Here is a 20163-nt window from a genome sequence, read left to right as displayed (position 1 = left end):
ATGTGCTAGATTTCTTAATCTCACGTAATCATTAGTCTTAGGGGTATTTTTTTTGCTTTTAGTATTCAAGTGTTCTCAACTTTTGATTTGTCGTAAGTCTTTAACAATGTCACAGGGATAAAGCATAACACAAAGGACGGTTGCACCCATAGCTCATGATTTCCATGTATTATTCTGTTTCAGACAATAAACCAAATTCATAGCTTGGTTCTTTATTGAAATTCTTTTCCTTTTCTAATAATAAGAATTTAATTTTATCCCATAACTGCATTTGAGATTAATTGGGACCTTACATTTTAGACTATAGTAACATTTTGGATCATCTATAATATTTGGATGGTTTTGTTTATCATCCAATTATTTTGTTAAATTTACAGTGGACATTTTCATAACAATAAAGGCTTATATGCCAGGTATTGTGCCAAATGTGTAACTTTTTATCCTCATGTCAGACCTATAAGATAGGCACAATTTTATATTCTTTTCACTGATAGAAAAATGCGTTTAGAGAGGTTAGATGACCTGCCTAAGATCACACATCTCACATCTAGTAAGTGGTCTGAAACCCATTACGCAACATCAAAACCATAGTCTTTAAGCATTACACTGCAGTATCTCCTTTCCAGGAAATTTTCTATATATTCATCTTTAATTTCCTTTCTTCTTGTACATTTGTTTCCACCATTTGTTATCTATGTTATGTGTTCTTTTTAGTAAACCAATTTTCACCATCCGTAATAGTAATAGTTCTGTTATTCTTAACCACTGCTCAAGGTTTCTGGAGCAATGATTGGAGGCTTGGAACCAGTGAACTTAAATTTATACTTAAAATTTACTCAGAAATTGCTCATTTCAGTTTTCTAGTGTATGTGGACAAGTTATGTCATCAAAATGTGTTGCTTTATCTACATTTGTCTATTTTCCAAAATTTTAATATGAATATTCATCATGGTTTATTAAGTTGTACTTATGTAAATACATCTACATCTATCTATATTAGATATCATTTAATTATAGAAATATTATAAAACATTTTTCCCCCAGAAGAAGTAATGCAGTGGGATGTTTGGCTCTGAAAAAGTATTAAGAGTCAAAAAGTTCCTAAATTTTTTTCCTTAAACTCTACAATTAAAGATAAACAAAAGTAGATATACATAAATATATTAAAAAGTTGTAAATTTCTGGTTGCTTGAGATAATTATGTATTTTCTGATGCGTCCCATTCCAAAGTCTATCTGCTGAAATACAGCACTATAATCTGCTTTCTGAGTCCTATAAGGTGTAGTTTTAAAATTAAGGTCACAAGAAGGTGAAGACAGGCAGTAATACACTTGTTGACCCTTCACAGGAATTCCAGATAAAACCCCAGAAGTTGAGTCAGAGATAATCACAAGATCTGGAATTTACAATAACAAACTCTCCATATATCTACCTGTCAGACTTCTTCCTCTTAGGGAGGGACAAAAGGTCACTAAAATAGCTTTTTTTTCATGCAAATGTTTTTACCCTTCTTTGGAGGGTAATGAGAAGTTATAGTATAAGGTATATAGGGATATTAGATTTTTTTCGTTGACACTGTTTATTCTTAAAGGCCCAAATATTAATAACATTTTTTCAGGAAGATTATAGAAGTGGGAAAAAAGTCATAACAAGAACAGCAAAAAAGGAAAACAAAAGATTGATTACTGAAGCAAAGATCAAATGTTAGCCAATTTCACAAGATTGAACATGTGAGAAAATTCTAATTTAAATGAAATTCAAAACAAAATCCATGCAATTTTTTCAATCCTTATGTAGCCATATGCTAAGGTGAGGTAGTGCGAAATTAAATAAAGGCATCACATGCTTCATCCTTTTTCTACTTTATTCCTAGTAAATAGAAAATATCATGAAAATACTGCCAGTTATTATTATAATTTTCCTAGCAATAATTCTGTTGATAACATTCTGTTTTCTTAGGATTTCATAGGCAATAGAAAACAGTGTAGAGTTACATTCTTTTAAGTGTGTTGTCAGTTCTACAATATTAACATCATAATTTTACTTTCCTTTACAAATATGAGATCAGCCGTGGCTACGTATTAAAAGAGTAAATCCATGTTATTATTTCCCATCTCTCTCCGCCCTGGGTTTTGGTTTAAAAGACAAATATTATAGAACATTCAATTTATTTTCGTGATCTACAGCATGGATATAAGTCTTAAAATGAACATATACAGTATACTTGAATTTTATGGTACATCTTAGTAATGTTTAGTGTTTCGAATGTAACAGAAATGTATAGCATTTCTAAAAAAAACTTTATCATCTAAGAATATGATACATCTATCTTCAAAATTCAATGACATTTTTTTCAAAAGAGAAAAATATAGTAATATCTTATTTTCATTTCTTATTATATGATGAGGATTACAGGCAATATTGTTGTTAGAGGCAATCAACATTTTCCAAAAGCCAAGCAAAAGACACATGTTGTCACTTAACCTAAAGGATCTTATCTATCTGGTATTCATTCTGTATGGCCTGTGACTTTCCATTAATGTGAGATAGAGAGGGAATGGTGAAGGGAACAACATGTATTGAGATGCTATCTCAATGCTATTTTTCACTTTACAGATGAAGCTAAGGGTGTGAACCATGTTTGTTTTGCTTACTTGTTAACAGAGTGAATATTTTTAAATTAAAGAGGAAAACTTTTCAAATCCTTGAACTAATCAATTTTCATAAAGTAATTGGAAATGCCAACCGAAACCTAAATGATATTGTTTGATCTGCCTACTTAAGACAATAATTCTTGCTTGTCTTAGGAATGTTTTCCCTAATTATTCTTTGTTTCTCTTAAAAATATGGAAACTTGATTGGTTTTGGTTGATTCCTGATTTATAACTTGCATATTCTTCTTGCTTGGTTTATGAATCATCAGGCTACAGGACAAAAAATAACCAGTAAGATGACTTTCTCCATTTCCTCAGTTTTTACTTATAAATTATGTACATCCTTTCTCCAAAGCTAAACAAAATTTCTTATCCAAATTCCCATTTCTTTTAGGAAGTCTGAATTAACAAGAAATCAAACAATATCACTTTTCTTTTATCTCAAACTTTCTATTTGGAATCAAGTTTGTTTTTGGATCATTTTTGTCGTCTCTTCTCGGTTTGTGTGACATCCTTAACTCTTTGTTGCATCTGACAAAAGACATGCTCTGTTTTTTTCCTTTTTTAAAAAATTAATTTTTATGTGGAATTCAGATGAGAAAGAATGCAGTATTGCTTTGACTGCCTGCCATAATATAAAATGTAGTAAAATGTACAGCTGGTGATAGTCTAGTTAGAATTTTTAATGAAATATAAAGGAAAAGACCAAGTGCTTAATTTTTACATGCTGCATTTCATTTAAAAAATTCATGGTATCTTTTTGAATAATTTTTACTCATGCAGATGTTCTGAATATTGGAAACAGACGTTTATTTTATTTCCTTGGTTCCCATTTCACACTAAGCTTTTGCACAAAGAAGGTGGGCTGAATAGCTAAATTATTTGTGAGTCAGGATTCCAAGGGTAATTATTCTCAGATAATTGCCAAATGACTCATGGCAAGACTTTCAATAATGTGTACCTTGGTTTGTCTAGTTCAGATCTGGAGGATACTGGTTGTTTAACATAATAGAAAAGAACTTTAGGCTATTTAAGAAGACATGCATGTCAGTAAAAATGTGGTTGACTCTTAAAATAATAGACAACCCCATTTATGTTATTTCTTAGATGATGAATCATTGCTGTAAGAGCTGTGTTTCACAAATTTCAGAATTTTGAAATTTCTAAATAATCAAAAGTACTTTTTCTTTTTAGCTTAACACACATTATAAGAAATTCAGTCTGAGTCATTTAGAATTAAGTGACTAGAAGTAATAATGATGATTTAAGCTTTCCCCCCAAATTACCAGTATATAAAAATTTTGGCTCTGCAGCGTGGTCCTCGGAGATGCTCGGCCTTGCCCTTTGCTAGCCATGGCCAACTACCTGAGAGCGGCAGCATGTCCTACGTGCCAGACGATGGACTCACTGCACAGCAGCTGTTCAACTGCGGGGACAGTCTCACCTACAGCGACTTTCTCATTCTCCCTGGGTACATCGACTTCACTGCAGACCAAGTGGACCTGACCTCTGCTCTGACTAAAAATATCACTCTGAAGACCCCACTGGTTTCCTCACCCATGGACACAGTCTCAGAGGCTGGGATGGCCATAGTAATGGCGCTTACAGATGGTATTGGCTTCACCCACTACAACTGTATGTCAGAATTCCAGGCCAAAGAAGTTCGTGAAGTGAAGAAATATGAGCAGGGATTCATCATGGACCCTGTGGCCCTCATTCCCAAGGATCGAGTGTGGGATGTCTTTGAAGCCAAGGCCTGGCATGGCTTCTGTGGTATCCCCATCACTGACACAGGCCGGATGGGGAGCCACCTGGTGGGCATCATCTCCTCAAGGGACATTGATTTTCTCAAGGAGGAGGAGCATGACTGGTTTTTGGGAGCAATCATGACAAAGAGGGAAGACTTGGTGGTAGCCCCTGCAGGCATCACATTGAAGGAAGCAAATGAAATTCTGCAGCGCAGCAAGAAGGGAAAGTTACCCATTGTAAATGAAGATGATAAGCTGGTTGCCATCATTGCCCAGAGAGACCTGAAGAAAAACTGAGATTACCCACTGGCCTCCAAAGATGCCAAGAAGCAGCTGCTGTGTGGAGCAGCCATCGGCACTCATGAGGATGACAAGTATTGGCTGGACTTGGCTAGCCCAGGCTGGTGTGGTCGTTATGGTTTTGGACTCTTCCCAGGGAAACTCCATCTTCCAGATCAACATGATCAAATACATCAAAGAGAAATACCCCAGTCTCCAAATCATTGGAGGCAATGTGGTCACAGCTGCTTAGGCCCAGAACCTCACTGATGCTGGTGTAGATGCCCTGAGGGTGGGAATGGGCAGTGGCTCCATCTGCATCACTCAAGAAGTGCTGGCCTGTGGGCGGCCCCAAGCAACAGCAGTGTACAACGTGTCAGAATATGCACGGTACTTTGGTGTCCCTGTCATCGCTGATGGAGGAATCCAAAATGTGGGCCATGTTGCCAAAACTTTGGTCCTTGAGGTCTCCACAGTTATGATGGGCTCCCTCCTGGCTGTTACCACTGAAGCCCCTGGCGAGTTTTCTTCTCTGATGGGATATAGCTAAAGAAATATCATGGTATGTGTTCTCTCGATGCCATGGACAAACATATCAGCAGCCAGAACCGATACTTCAGTGAAGCTGACAAAATCAAGGTGGTCCAGGGGCTGTCTGGGGCTGTGCAGGATAAAGGATCCATGCACAAATTTGTTCCCTACCTGATGGCCAGCATCTAGCACTCCTACCAGGACATTGGTGCCAAGAGTTCGACCCAAGTCCAAGCCATGATGTATTCTGGAGAGCTCAAGTTTGAGAAGGGAACATCCTCAGCTTAGGTGGAAGGTGGTGTCCACAGCCTCCACTAATATGAGAAGCGTCTTTTCTGAAAAGGGATACAGCACACCCTCGGTTTTTCAATAAAAGTTAAAAAAAATTTTTTTTGACCAATGTCTTACTCTTTAGATAAAATAGGGGTCCCTGGCTGGATAACTTACAGAGCCATGTGCCTGATAGTCATGGATAACCCATGTGTCAAAGTGATGATTTGCCAGCTTGGTTAATGAATGAATATGCAAAGGACCTCAGGATATGTTTTGTGAGTGATTATCATTATCAGTAATGACGAGAATGAATTTATTGTGAGTTAGGTTACTTTCCATATTTAATAATTTTCATTTTTCAAAGTTATATCATTCTGGAAAGAAAAATTACTAATGGATTTCTATTTGACAGATCATCTTTTTATAATGCATATGATCCTTTAAAAAAGAATTATTTTCTCACTGCTATTTATTCTCTCCACATTGACCCTGCTAACAGGAAGAATATATCTGCTTGGGAAAGAGGAATCCCCAAATCTAGGCTTTGTTCTACCTCTGTTTCCCACTAATCGATTCAAATAGATTTAAAAAAAAAAACTCCTTAAAAAAGAAAGTCCATTGTCTTGAATGACTACGTATTCTTGCTATTCATAAATTTCATTCTGTTTTCCTGATTTACCCAAAATAAGGCAGTTTTCCTGTTGAGGTTAATTTGGGATATGTAAAATAACCCCATCCTCTAAAAAACAAGGTTGAAATATTTTATCCTGGATATCAGTGACAGTCATTTGTTTTTCACTATATTTAGATTCTCTCAGTATTCTTCTTAAGTCACAAGTTGATCAAGATTGTGATCTCATTTTGGTATAGTGTAAGGCTGTTGAGATGGAAAAGATTAAAAACCAAAACCAAAACAAAACAATTAAAAAATAACTTGTCCACTGTTTCTGGTCCCAGTTACCATATTGTGGTTAAAAGCAACTCCATATGATCTATCACTCTGATTCGTTTTCCCCTTGATTGTAAATGATAACCCAAACGTTCTTGGGCATACAAAAAAACCCCAGTTCATTCTAGTAAAAGAAGTTTGTGGAAGTGTGTGGGAAGTACAGAATTGAATTAATTCTGTGCCCTTGGAAAATTTTGACATCTGTACCAAACGCAACACGTTTTCATCATTTTTAGTCTGGCCCCAGGAAGGATATGAGTCCAGTAGATTTCTCAATCCTGTGATAAGGAAAAATACCTTTTGTTATTTTCTATCATTAATTGCTTCTTTAATCTCTCAGTGGTAGTGCTATGGTGCAAGGTGGGAAGGGAAGTGGTCAAAGTTGAATAGCAGAGCAGAGTATCATGTTATCTGGATGTCAGTGGTAGGCACAAGTTCACTCAGTGTAGAACCAAGTGAGAAAGACTAGGAGGGATGAGGAAGTAGTGCAGGTTGTGTAACCATACACACTCACAGATCCATTCAGGAACCAAATAAAGGACCAAAAGCAGTAAAAAGTAAAAACAACAAATTCTGCCATTGAAATTCTCAAATTTCACATTTTTTCTTGATAAAGAATGGGCATATGAGAAGGCATTTTAAAAATGACAGGTGCTCAGAATTTCAACTATGGAAACACAACTAATTGTCAAAATTGTGAAATATTTGGCTTATTACATTAGTAGTTTAGCAGGAAATAAATATTGCCAATGTTTGTGTGTTGGGGAAGCAGGAGTGGAACAGAAAGAAATGTGAAGGAAATTGCGCCTGTACAAAGTATAGATATTTGCCTTCTTGATATATTTCTCTCTGGAAATCAATGAAATAATGTGATTTTGCCTATTCTTAATGTGACCAAATGACTTTTTCTTTAAAACAAAAATTGAGGGTAGAATTTCATCTTAATGGAATTAAGCAAATATATGTGCGTGTGCAGGCACACGTGTGCATAGCTAAATAAATGCAATGATCAGTTTTGATTTTAATGGGCTTCCAAGCTCAACAATCAAGCACTATATATATATATATTTTAACATCTTTATTGGAGTATAATTGCTTTACAATGGTGTGTTAGTTTCTGCTTTATAACAAAGTGAATCAGTTATACATATACATATGTTCCCATATCTCTTCCCTCTTGCATCTCCCTCCCTCCCACCCTCCCTATCCCACCCCTCTAGGTGGTCACAGAGCACCGAGCTGATCTCCCTGTGCTATGCAGCTGCTTCCCACTAGCTATCTGTTTTACATTTGGTAGTGTATATATGTCCATGCCACTCTCTCACTTTGTCCCAGCTTACCCTTCCCCCTCCCAGTATCCTCAAGTCCATTCTCCAGTACGTCTGCGTCTTTATTCCCGTCTTGCCCCTAGGTTCTTCATGGCCATTTTTTGTTTGTTTGTTTTTTAGATTCCATGTATATATGTGTTAGCATACAATATTTGTTTTTCTCTTTCTGACTTACTTCACTCTGTATGACAGACTCTAAGGTCCATCCACCTCACTACAAATAGCTCAATTTCGTTTCTTTTTATGGCTGAGTAATATTCCATTGCTTATATGAAGCACTATATTTTTTAAAGATAGGAAACTGAGATCCAGTAAAGCTGGCTTATCTTACACCTTTGACTCCTGATATGTTCTTCATACTGTACTTTTCTTTGGTGAGTGAGTGAATGAGGCCAAAGTGTGCTTCAATTGGCAGATTTTTATTTTCCCACTTTTCTGACTTCATACGAGTGATGATCTCCCTGTACTTTTATTTCTAACATTGGGACTAAACTATCGCATCGTCCATCAACTCCTTTCTTAGCATGAATCAGTTAACACCTGTAAATCACTTTAAGTCATTGAGGGAAACATGCGATGTAAATACAAGGTTAGTTGTGAAAAAAAACCCACAAAACCAGAAGCTAATTTCCTTCAAAAAGCATTGGTATTTAAGGAACATAATGCTAGCTTTGTCTAGCTGAGTTGCCAATATTTTACAAACAGAAGTTTTATTGTGCCAGAGGCAGCAAGAACAGGTGAGCTTTTTCCTAATGAGACAGAGTGAAAAGGAAATATTGAGGCCTTTACAGTCCTAAAAGTGCAGGAGCAATAATGTGGAAAGAGAAGGCAAAGACAGCCAGGATTACTCTGATGATATTTAAGTTTCATTATCCTATTGTGATATCTTAAAATTATAAAGATAAAAACATCAACTTGTGGGTTTTAGACTTCCCATTGGTTCTCTGACATCAGTGTTCATAGGAATGGGTCATTGTATCCTTTATCCCCTTAGAATTCAGTAGATTGTTTGCATATTAATGTTATAGAATAGAGAAATCTTATATATTAGCTTTAACAAAACAAACAGAAGGGCCTCCTTAATTACTCATTTGCTTTCTGTCTTTGAAATTCCCATTGTATATTAAAAATAACTAATGAACTACCTTGAAAAAAGACAGAAAATATTTTTTACCTACTAAATAATGAATAGGAAGTATGCTTCACAGTGAGCAAGGAATTCAAGATATTTGCTAGTTTTGCCCCAGATCCTCTTTGTAAGGCTGATCCATACTGGAAAATACCAAAATGCTGCCTTAATGATAAAACTATCTTGTATAAAAAGCAAAAGAAATAGCTTAAGAAAAAAAAGCAGAGAAAGAGGGACAGAGAAAAAAAGGAAGGGAGGAAGGAAAGGACAGAGGGAGAGAAAGAGGAAGGAAGGAGAAAGAGAAATAACAAATATCTGCCCTGCTTCAGCATTATTGGGAGGGGGAGGGACAGCATTTACCTCAGAGGGTTTTCACAGTTTTAAGAAGCTCTTAAGGTGGAATTGTTAATACAATGAAGTAGGAGGTCAAAATTCTACATATAATTAATGGTAAAAATGTGAAAAAACTTATTTATACTAGATGGATATATGGAGAGATATATAGGTCCCATGCTCTTCTTGGCTAGGTAAATAGGGGAATGGATGCCGGAGGGTAAATTTAGTCTAATCTGGTAATTTCAATCTCATTTGGGTAAGTGCACAATCTTCCACTTCCCTTTCCTCCTGTTTCCCAAGATGGGATCTGAGTGTATGAGACGGCCTAACACATTCTTGAAGGAAAGGGGTCCTTGGACCCATGAAGTCCACCAGTTCCTCTGGTTTCTGTGAAAATGTCCCTTTGTGCTTGCCCAGCTGGCTGTCTTGGATAGAGTGATGGTCCACAGGTCTGCAGGTCTGGGGCTCTGTTGTTAAAGGCCCAGTGATGCCTCTTTGACATAAATCACAGCAAGATCTTTTCTGACCCACCTCCTAGAGAAATGTAAATAAAAACAAAAAGAAACAAATGGAACCTAATGAAACTTAAGAGCTTTTGTACAGCAAGGGAAACTATAAACAAGATGAAAAGACAAACCCTCAGAGTGGGAGAAAATATTTGCAAACGAATAAATGGACAAAGGATTAATCTCCAAAATATATAAATAGCTTATGCAGCTCAATATCAAAAAAAACAAAAAACCCAATCAAAAAATGGGTGGAAGACCTACATAGACATTTCTCCAAAGAAGACATACAGATGGCCAAGAGGCACATGAAAAGCTGCTCAACATCACTAATTATTAGAGAAATGCAAATCAAAACTACAATGAGGTATCACCTCACACCAATCAGAATGGCCATCATCAAAAATTCTACAAACAATAAATGCTGGAGAGGGTATGGAGGAAAGGGAACCCTCTTTCACTGTTGGTGGGAATGTAAATTGGTATGGCCACTATGGAGAACAGTATGGAGCTTCCTTAAAAAAATAAAAATAGAGTTACCATATGACCCAGCAATCCCACTACTGGGCATATTCCCAGAGAAAACCATAATTCAAAAAGACACATGCACCCCAATGTTCACTGAAGCACTGTTTACAGTAGCCAGGTCATGGAGTCAACATAAATGCCCATTGACAGACGAATGGGTAAAGAAGATGTGGTACATATATACAATGGAATATTTCTCAGCCATAAAAAGGGACGAAATTGGGTCATTTGTAGAGACATGGATGGACCTAGAGACTGTCATACAGAGTGAAGTAAGTCAGAAAGAGAAAAACAAATATTGTATGTTAATGCATATATGTGGAATCTAGAAAAATGGTACAGATGAACCGGTTTGCAAAGCAGAAATAGAGACACAGATGCAGAGAACAAACCTATGGACACCAAGGGGGGAAAGCGAGGTGGTGGTGGTGTTGGGATGAGTTGGGAGATTGGGATTGACATATATATACTAATATGTATAAAATAGATAACTAATAAGAACCTGTTATACAAAAAAATAAAATGAAATTCAAAAAAAATTCAAGTCTCATACCTAGCTTTTATTTTGCAAACTTCTGTCTTGGTGAAAGATTAAATGAAAACTTAAAGCCACTGACTTCTACAGAAGACATTGCAACATTACAATATTAAAAGCGAATGTAGGCTAGAGGAGTGGGATAGGGAGGGTGGGAGGGAGGCTCAAGAGGGAGGGGATATGGGGATATATGTATACATATAAATGATTCACTTTGTTGTACAGCAGAAACCAACACAACATTGTAAAGCAATATACTCCAATAAAAATATTAAAAAAAAAAAAAAAGGCCCAGTGATGCATCCTGGCTGCTGTGGCCCTCGTTGCAGTCTCACACAGTTCCCCTCTGAGTTTCTGCCTGGACTCGCTCTGCAGCAACCAACTCCCATGATGAGCCTCACTGAGAATCTTGCTGGCTCTCAACTCAGATGTTCTCTGAGTTCCTTCTTCTAGAGACTTCTAGGTCCCATCCATACATAGCATATTAACAAAAATGGTTCAGGAAAACTAAACTCAGGCAACTCTTCTGCCTAATTTCTGTGCTATCACTGTCAAATTAACTTTTCTATGGCCACCTCATTGGTGTGCCTGGGATGGGGGCACCTGTGAACCAGTTTCCTCCTAGAGTCCTTCAGGCTGATATTCACCTCAATTTATCTGATACAATGTCCTCTTTCCAGACTCAACTCAGAGAAGGGAATTCACTTTTCTCATCCCCAACTTCTCATGCTCCCTTCTCCTTTTTCTTCTCAGAACCCTCCAAGGCTTAATGAGGCAAGATTTTTTAAAAAATACTTTCTCTTACTTTGTTTTTGTTTGTTTTTGTTTCCAGCCTTTAAAAATATTTTATTGGAGTATAGTTGCTTTACAATGTTGTGTTAGTTTCTGCTGTACTGCAAAGTGAATCAGCTGTACGTATACATATATCCCCTCTTTTTTGGATTTCCTTCCCATTTAGGTCACCACAGAGCACTGAGTAGAGTTCCCTGTGCTATACAGTAGGTTCTCACTAGTTATGTTTTATACATAGTATCAAGAGTGTATATATGTCAATCCCAGTCTCCCAATTCATCCCACCCCCCTTTCCCCCTTGGTATCCATACGTTTGTTCTCTATGTCTGTGTCTCTTTCTGCTTTGTTAATTAGATCATCTATACCATTTTTTTTCTAGATTCCACATATATGTGTTAATATACAATATTTGTTTTTCTGTTTCTGACTTACTTCACTCTGTATGACAGTCTGTAGGTCCATCCATGTCTCTACAAATGACCCAATTTCATTCCTTTTTATGGCTGAGTAATATTCTATTGGATATATGTACCACCTCTTCCTTATCCATTCCTCTGTTGATGGACATTTAGGTTGTTTCCATGTCCTGGCTATTGTAAATAGTGCTGCAATGAACATTGGGATGCATGTGTCTTTTTGAATTATGGCTTTCTCTGGATATATGTCCAGTAGTGGGATTTCTGGGTCATATGGTAGCTCTATTTCTAGCTTTTTAAGGAACCTCCATACTGTACTCCATAGTGGCTATATCAAGAAAAGGGAACCCTCATACATTGTTGGTGGGAATGTAAATTGATATTCCCTCTTACTTTGTAACTGAGACTTCTTGTATATCCTAGTCTCCTTTTTCTGAACTTCAGCCTTTTTTGCTAAGTATTATTCAAGGATAGGAATGGAAAAGAGGAAAAGAATGGCCTAAATATCAGGGAAACTTAGTTTGCGAGGTCTTTCCAAAATATCTGACCCATTACATTACACTAGTAACAAAGCTGCCAAGAAATTGGAGTTTGTGGATCATGGAAGGGTGATGTAGGAAAGGGCTTTAGTGACACAAGGCAGCAGTGGGGTTAAAGAGGAAGTTGGCTGGTCAGAAATTCCACTGGGAGGATTGGCAGAAAAAATTTAAATTGCTTCTTAATCTGTGCTGTGCTTCTCCATTCTGTGCAAACCAATAATAACATTTTATCACATGCAATAGATGTGATGAAGCAGAGCTCCATGCTTTGCATAGACTGGGGCAGGAAGGAGAACAACTCCAGGAAGCAAATGATGAGCAAAGTCCTAGAGAATAAAACTGAGGACAGGAGTTCAAGGGTGATATCATTCAGGAGAATTAAAGCTATTTGCCTTTCTGCCTCCACTACACTGGCATCTCCTATGAAATTCCCAGAAATGAAAAAGTGAACAAGAAACCCCTCAGTGGTGAAGTTACTGTTTTGTTTTGCTTTGTTTTAATTCTCAAGTTACCTCTACAGTCAAACCACATAATCTGGTAAGACACAATTAAAGCACATTTAATTACATAAAGTTTCCTTGAGAGCAGAATTCGATTTAGGACATGTACATCTTTTACATTAGCTAAAAAGGGTCTATTTGCTTTATCTGACTGTATTTCTGAATTGAGTGTCATAATGGGGTACTAGAATAGTACTTTAAAGGTCAGCATCAACCTTAAATATTCTTAGAAAAATACAGTACCAGCAGGTCATCTGATACAAAGGAAAATTACTTTTAGGTCTCTTGATATTCCACCTGTATCTTAAAGTAAGATTTTAAGAGCCTGCAAATTTTACCAAATGTGTTTTGATATCACTGGAAAGATACTTGGCCAGTGTTTGTCTGCATCATTTATTATCCCATTTATTTTTCTTTCTCTGCCTCCACTCTGGGCTCTGTAGGAAGAACTTATTTGCTATAAAGTCATTTCCAAGTTGTGCTTTCCTTACTGTATTCTTTTCAGAGATAATTAATTCCAGAATTTTCATCTATTCTTTTACAAAAGCTAGTACCATTTTCATTAATCATTTTTGTTCTTGCTCATCTCTGGACTTTCTTTATGGCTTCTGAAACCCTGCATTTTCAAAGGGAACAGCCAATTATTAATTTATAATTTTTTGCAAAGTAAAAAGCATTCTCATTTTTTCTGTCTTTTAATTTAGTATAATGACTCATTTGCCTGCTTGACCACTGCATTTTATGCAATAAAATAGTCATGTGCAAAATGACATTTTAGATGTGAGTTGGAAAGATCTGTGTTTCATTAGGATCCCATAATGTGAGTGACTCTTTGGATACTGTAGCATGGCGGGGAGCCTGTTTTATAATGGTATATTTGAAAGATATATTTATTGTTCCCCCTCAAGAAAAAACCAAGAAGAGAAGGAAAAATAAAGTTAAACTTTAGTCTTGGGGTAGAATCCCTGGGGTACATTTGGGGCCATCAAAAATCTGACCCCTCTTCCCAAACGAAAGCAAAACTTCCAGGAGTTCTTAGTCAGCTTATAAACAAAGAGGAGAACATACAGAAGTAATGAAATTTCCAACTGTGGAGAAAAGCACTCATTTATTTTTTTTAAATCAGGGAATGATTGATGTGGTTGCAATTTGATGTTTTCTTTTAAAGAAATTCTTTATTTCACTGTTACTCCCCTACCACCCGCCCCCACTCCTTCCTCCAGATAGTTTATAACGAAGCAATACTCACCTTATTCAGACTTCCAGGGTTGGATTAAAAGAAAGTTGGGTTCTGTTTTCTGTACTTCCTATTCTCCACTGCCTAGTAACTCTACATTTGTTACAATAATGCAAATTGTGACGAAACCCTGGCTAATTTTTACCCCTAAACTTCCAATTGCTTTTGAGGTACCTGGTTATTTCTTTGAACTTACTCCTCTTTTAGGCAGACACCTACAACACGGTTGGTTATGTGTTAGCTGAACTCTGGCAATCTCTGAATTTTAATCAAAACATGAATTAGGAAGAGAGGTTTATTTTTGTGTGTGGTGAGACTGATTTTATTAAAGTATGACTAAAGAATTTCTGTGCTTGTGACAACACTGCTTTAAAACTCACACTGCTACTTTTTAATTAAAAATTTTAAATTTGGTTTCTCAAGGCAGGTTTGGGAGGGCTTCACACAGAAGACAAGTAGTTTATAATTTCCTTCTAGAATGTCCAATGTTAAGATCTTCCTAAAGTACACATTGACACACACATAGACACCAGAGAGGTAGAAGCTCCTTTTTTTTTTTTTTTTTTTTTTTCAGTACGCAGGCCTCTCACTGCTGCGGCCTCTCCCGTTGTGGAGCACAGGCTCCGGACACGCAGGCCCAGCGGCCATGGCTCACGGGCCCAGCCGCTCCGCGGCATGCGGGATCCTCCCGGACTGGGGCACGAACCCATGTCCCCTGCATCGGCAGGTGGAGTCCCAACCACTGCGCCACCAGGGAAGCCCCAGAAGCTCCTTTTTGCATCATATTTTTCGTGTCTTTAGAAAGATCCTGTAAGTCAGAGTGTGAATTTTATCAGAGCTGAGGGTGAGGAGCATCCCTCTTTTTTCTTGCTTTTTCTATAAAAGCCCACTTAGGAATTACAGTAAGAAGGGTCTTCAATGAGATTAATGGACGACAAATAGTATAAAGCGGCTAAGACATGCCCTGGCCCTTCAGGCATTCAGAACGGCACATGGAGATCCTTAATATTATGTGGTTCTTTGTAATAGGAACCAAATTCAAAATGCTAGAGTGTCAGCCACCAAGCAGGTTCAAAAGTTTGCTCTAATATATGGTGATATTTTTTGTTTCGGTTACCTGGGAACTTTCAGTGGGGGCAGCTTCGTTCCTTTCTGCTTCTGCTACGTGGACCCCCTTGTTGCTGGTGTCTACTTAAAACCATTTATAACTCTACCAGATGTTTCTGATTTAGAAAGAGTACTTTTTGAACCATTTCTTTCTAACTTCCTTCCCCCTCACACCCCCCGCCCCCCGCCTCGCTCCTCTCAGGAGCTAATTCCAGTCAGGTTGGAAATTACAAAGCATGTTGTTTAGTGCTAGGAATGATGTGCTGACCGACGAGCAGAGGTAGGGCTTGAACTGGGGTCCTGAGGAACAGACTTCAATAGATTAGAGTATCAGTCTACTGAGAAATGTGCCATGCAGAAGCTTGATTTCCCTTCAGGCCAACTTAATTTTTCAGACTCTGTAACTGAGACTGGCAGTTCTGAGCCCCTTGTTCCTTCAGAACAATTTATCAGCACAAGGTCAGAGAATTCTTTTGGGCCTGTTTCTCATGAGCGGTGATAATTATGCATATAGACAGCCCTACTCATATTATGTAATGTACTGAATGAAGCAGGGAGAATGGTTTTGATTTAAAATCAGAAGCACCGTCACCAGACCCAAATATGTCCAACATCCAACTAACCCGGGAATCACCTCTCATGTTCTGGATCAGATCCATCAACACACCCCCAATGAAGACACATCCTTCTCTTTATGACTATTGATGGGCTTTCAGCCTGACAATTCAGAAATGTGCCATTGACGTAGGCCACATTCAGAGGAGAACGCCTTCTGGGATTTCTCAGTCATCGACCTAAGTGGGGGTGATTTGGTGGCAGGAAATGTCTCCAGATAATGCATTCTTCTAATTTCTTTTGCAAATACTCTGCATTTTAGCTATTAATCAGGGAAGCTCCCACTTTTCCCTGTCAGGGCCATTCGCCCATTTGGCCCAGGTTTTGGCTGTGGGAATGGATGAACAATGTTCAGTTCATTGCAAGGTTAAGCAGATCAATGCTCCTGTCACTGTCTGGTTAGATGATATTTAACATCACTCTAAACAAAAGCATTTCCAAACAAAGAGGAAGCGTGGTAGTAAAGATATAGCATGTGAGTAGGTACTCTGTGCTAGCTTCCTTACACAAAATCCAGAGGATTTTGTTAACATTTAAAGCTTCTTTTGACCCTTAGGTAATTTTTATATTCCACCAGCTGGGTAGTAGAACTAATAGCAGTATCTACTAGATGGAATCATTGCAGCCCTTACTCCTAGAAAATAATTAAAGAAATCTAGAAAGCTGTTAGGGTTAGCTGTGACTCATGAGATAAGTTAAATGCAGGTAAACCAGCTACACAATGTTTATATCAAAGAGGAATTAATAAGGCACACTTGAGTAATGAGTGGCCCAGATCACATTTCAGGGCCACCCAGAAATATTTCCCACAAATTCATCGAACTGGACAAAGCAATTCACAACAGCCTTAGTCATTTTCTCACTTTTCTTCTAGGGGCCATTGCTATTGCAACATCATGGCTAGCATGTTTTGAGAATCTATGCCTGTCTGTTGTATGCCGTGATACTGGATTTGTAAAAACAAGCATCTTAACCATTTGTTATTTGTACCTTGTTTGCTAGCTTTTCTTTAACAATTTTCCAAGGTTATTTATTTTTTGTGTGTAGCTGAAGATAAATATGTTTCATTTAAAAACTCTTCCTCAGTAACAGCAAGAATAAGAGAAATCCAGTTGTAATTTTTGGTGAATTTCCCTGGTTTGTATATGTTGCCTTTCTCTTTACATCATTTCAATCCAATCAGATGTCTCAGGGAAGTGGATGCCAGGAATGATGAATCACCGAAGCCTGTCCAGGATCAAAATTCAATGTAGGTGGAGTGTGCTGGAAGATTAAAGTATGTCATGGCTTTCCAATAGAGATAATACCTTATGCTTGGCAAATTAAGAACTGACATCTAATAACTTGGTATATCGGAAACCAGATTATAAATAAATGTATGGTTGAGACAGGTTTTTAAGTATTATTTTGAGTGCCAGAAAGAAATCTGCCCTTAGTGGCTTACAGAGATGTAACTTAGAGAAGCTTTATTTTGCTGACTATATACGGATATACATAATATATATATATATATATATATATATATATATACACACATATATAGTACAACACAATACAGTATCCTAATGACTACTTTTTATTTAAGATTTTAAATAATCCATATGATAAAAATGTCAAGAACTTATTCTGTGAATGCCATTTCACTTCTTTTCTATTTGTCTTTATTTGTATGTGTTTCGGGATTATAGAGTCTATATTTGCCTTTACTTTCCATCTTAAGCTTTACCACAAATTCTGTTACATTATGGCTTACTAAGAATGTTATTGGGACTGATTTTTTAATATTCATGTAACATGAATATGTTTATATGTATACATATGTATATTCAAAAGGCTATTTTACTTTTTCTTTAGCTGGAAATAATAATATCTTTAGGTCAGGAGTTTAAAAAAATCTAAACCATTTCAAACAATAGTCTTCAGAAAAGCAAGGTGGACTCAAGACAGTAGTTTGTATTGAGAAAACCATACTGGAAATACACTTTTTAATATTTTGTGAAAAAAATTCTGAAACATTAACATAGAAGCCACAATATGAATACTTTCCTTATTTCTTGAGAACACTTTGTGTCATTCTTTTCATGTCTCAGCACTTCAGTTTTCATCATCACCAATTTCTCTTGCGAACGGCCAAGTTGGAAGACAGCTTTAGTTTCTATATCAAAATCTTAGAGATGAGAAGGGAAAGTAAATTTGAGCTTCACTAGCTCTTGATATGTGATCAGCACAGATTTGTACTTGTATAGTAAATATTTTTTTTAAAAATCGGTCTTTTTCCTTATGTACAGTTTAAATCAGTTCATCTCTGTCCCATCACCCCTGCAGCAGACCATATGTTAGGGTCTATAGGATGGTGTAGAGGGAAATTCTTTATGCTCTATCCCCTCAAACTGAGGAGGAATATATACACTTAAGCAAGCTAATGCTTAGGAAAATGATAGGCAGTTATCTCAGAATTTCACAGAGGTAGCAAAATCAAAAGGAAGGGCCTAAGTGCAAAGGACATTGAATTTTAATCCAGTGGGGAGTAGGTAAAAAAAAATTTTTTTGAGCTGGTGCAGTTTGAGTTGCAAAAAATTTGCAAGAGATTCTGCCTCAGCCAGTCATGATAATGAAACGATATTTCCTAAACAAATAAATGATTACCTACCAGAGAAGATTTCTAATGTTAATTATTCTAGTTTTCTGAAATCAGATGCCTTCTAGTAATTTTATACATTATTATTAGGTATATGTCCTTAATACCATTTTAATTATTTTCTGATTCTTGGTCTTGCCAAATGTAGTTTTGCCAACCTCAGTACTTTTCAGGAATGTTGAAAAGTTACCCCCAAAGGTAACCCACAAAGTTAATGAGGGATTCCTGTGTAGTTGATGCAGAACAGCCAAACGGTACGGGAGCAGTTTAGCAATAGATCAAAATGAATGTTCCAATAAAGCAGTTGCAGGGATTTTGATGGGGATGAGTATGAACTCAATAAGCCCCCTTAAAATTCATTTTTAAGACTGCAGAGATGAGGCTGTGCTAGATTCAGACTTAGTTCTAACAGAGAGGATAGGTGGCCACCAGTCACCTTGGAACGTCAGAGGGTCACTGAAGTTCTCTAAAAACTTCCATGCTTGTGCCTCTGTGTACAAACTGGACCCAAGCCTGTTTATTGCATGAGAGTGAGCAGACTGGTGGAGGTCTGCAAGCTGATGAGTGGTTTTAGCTAATCAGGGAAGAGTTTCCAAGCACTCAGTCCTTTATCTAACTTTCTGGCCTCTCCTGCTGTCATGGAGACAGTTTTTGCTGCTGATGAAATGGGTAGGATTCAGATGTACACCAAGTGATGCATACACCATGCCGCCCTGCATACTGGCAACCAGCATTTGCCTTTGCTGGGCTCAAGCCAGCTTTTCCCTGGCACAGCTGATTTTGTTCATGGTGAAATGGGGCAGAGGGATCATGGAGCCACAAGAAGCCGGGCTTCATCCTCATTATAAAGTTGTGCAGAAGGAGCTTTTGAGCAGAATTCTCGTGCTTGCTGATCTTAATATTCTTACTCTACATCACTCCCAGCCTAATGTAGGGAAATTTCTCAGACAACATCACATTTTACTTGAGTACCATCTCCAGACTTCTCTTCACCTCCCTTTGTTCCAGTGGTGGTGTAGTTCATCTTCTAAACACCTTTAGTGCCTTGCTTTTAATTTTTGGTTTTCCAGATAAAATTTAGGTTCTAAATCTAGGTGTTACAGAGCAAAACTACTAGCATATCTCTGAAAGCTTTCAGTCTTATTGCCCAGAGTTTGCTTGTGCTCCTTAGCTATTTTGTTAATAATTTTACTCCTCAAACAGCGATGCAGGCACTTGAAATGTAGTCTGGTATCCTTATGAGAGACCCAACTAATATTTTATATGTATGCAGATACATGCACTTTAAAAAAAAGTACCTCAGCAGCAAATACAAATAAACTAGCCATTGCTACAAATTTCTTTTGGGGGGTGGAGTTGGCCTTTATCTGGTAAAATTCCAGTGGGCAGAGAGCTTGAGCCTGGTGGTTAATTTTATATCAGATTTCAGCCAGCCGGCAGTTACCCTCGTCTGCCGGTAGACTGCTTTCTCTGTCATTTGGTATTAGATGTATTACACACCAAGCAGTAATTATCTTTGACAC

The 20163-nt window shown here is 37.4% G+C and overlaps 1 pseudogene; it reads left to right on the top strand.

Annotated features, from left to right (window-relative positions):
- Positions 1 to 4033: 4033 nt before the first annotated feature.
- LOC132488110 (inosine-5'-monophosphate dehydrogenase 2-like) lies at positions 4034 to 5530 on the top strand (annotated as a pseudogene).
- Positions 5531 to 20163: the final 14633 nt, after the last annotated feature.

This window comes from Mesoplodon densirostris, chromosome 4, assembly GCF_025265405.1.
Source record: "Mesoplodon densirostris isolate mMesDen1 chromosome 4, mMesDen1 primary haplotype, whole genome shotgun sequence".
In the NCBI taxonomy this organism is placed as follows: domain Eukaryota; kingdom Metazoa; phylum Chordata; class Mammalia; order Artiodactyla; family Ziphiidae; genus Mesoplodon; species Mesoplodon densirostris.
This window is presented reverse-complemented; position numbering and strand designations above follow the sequence as displayed.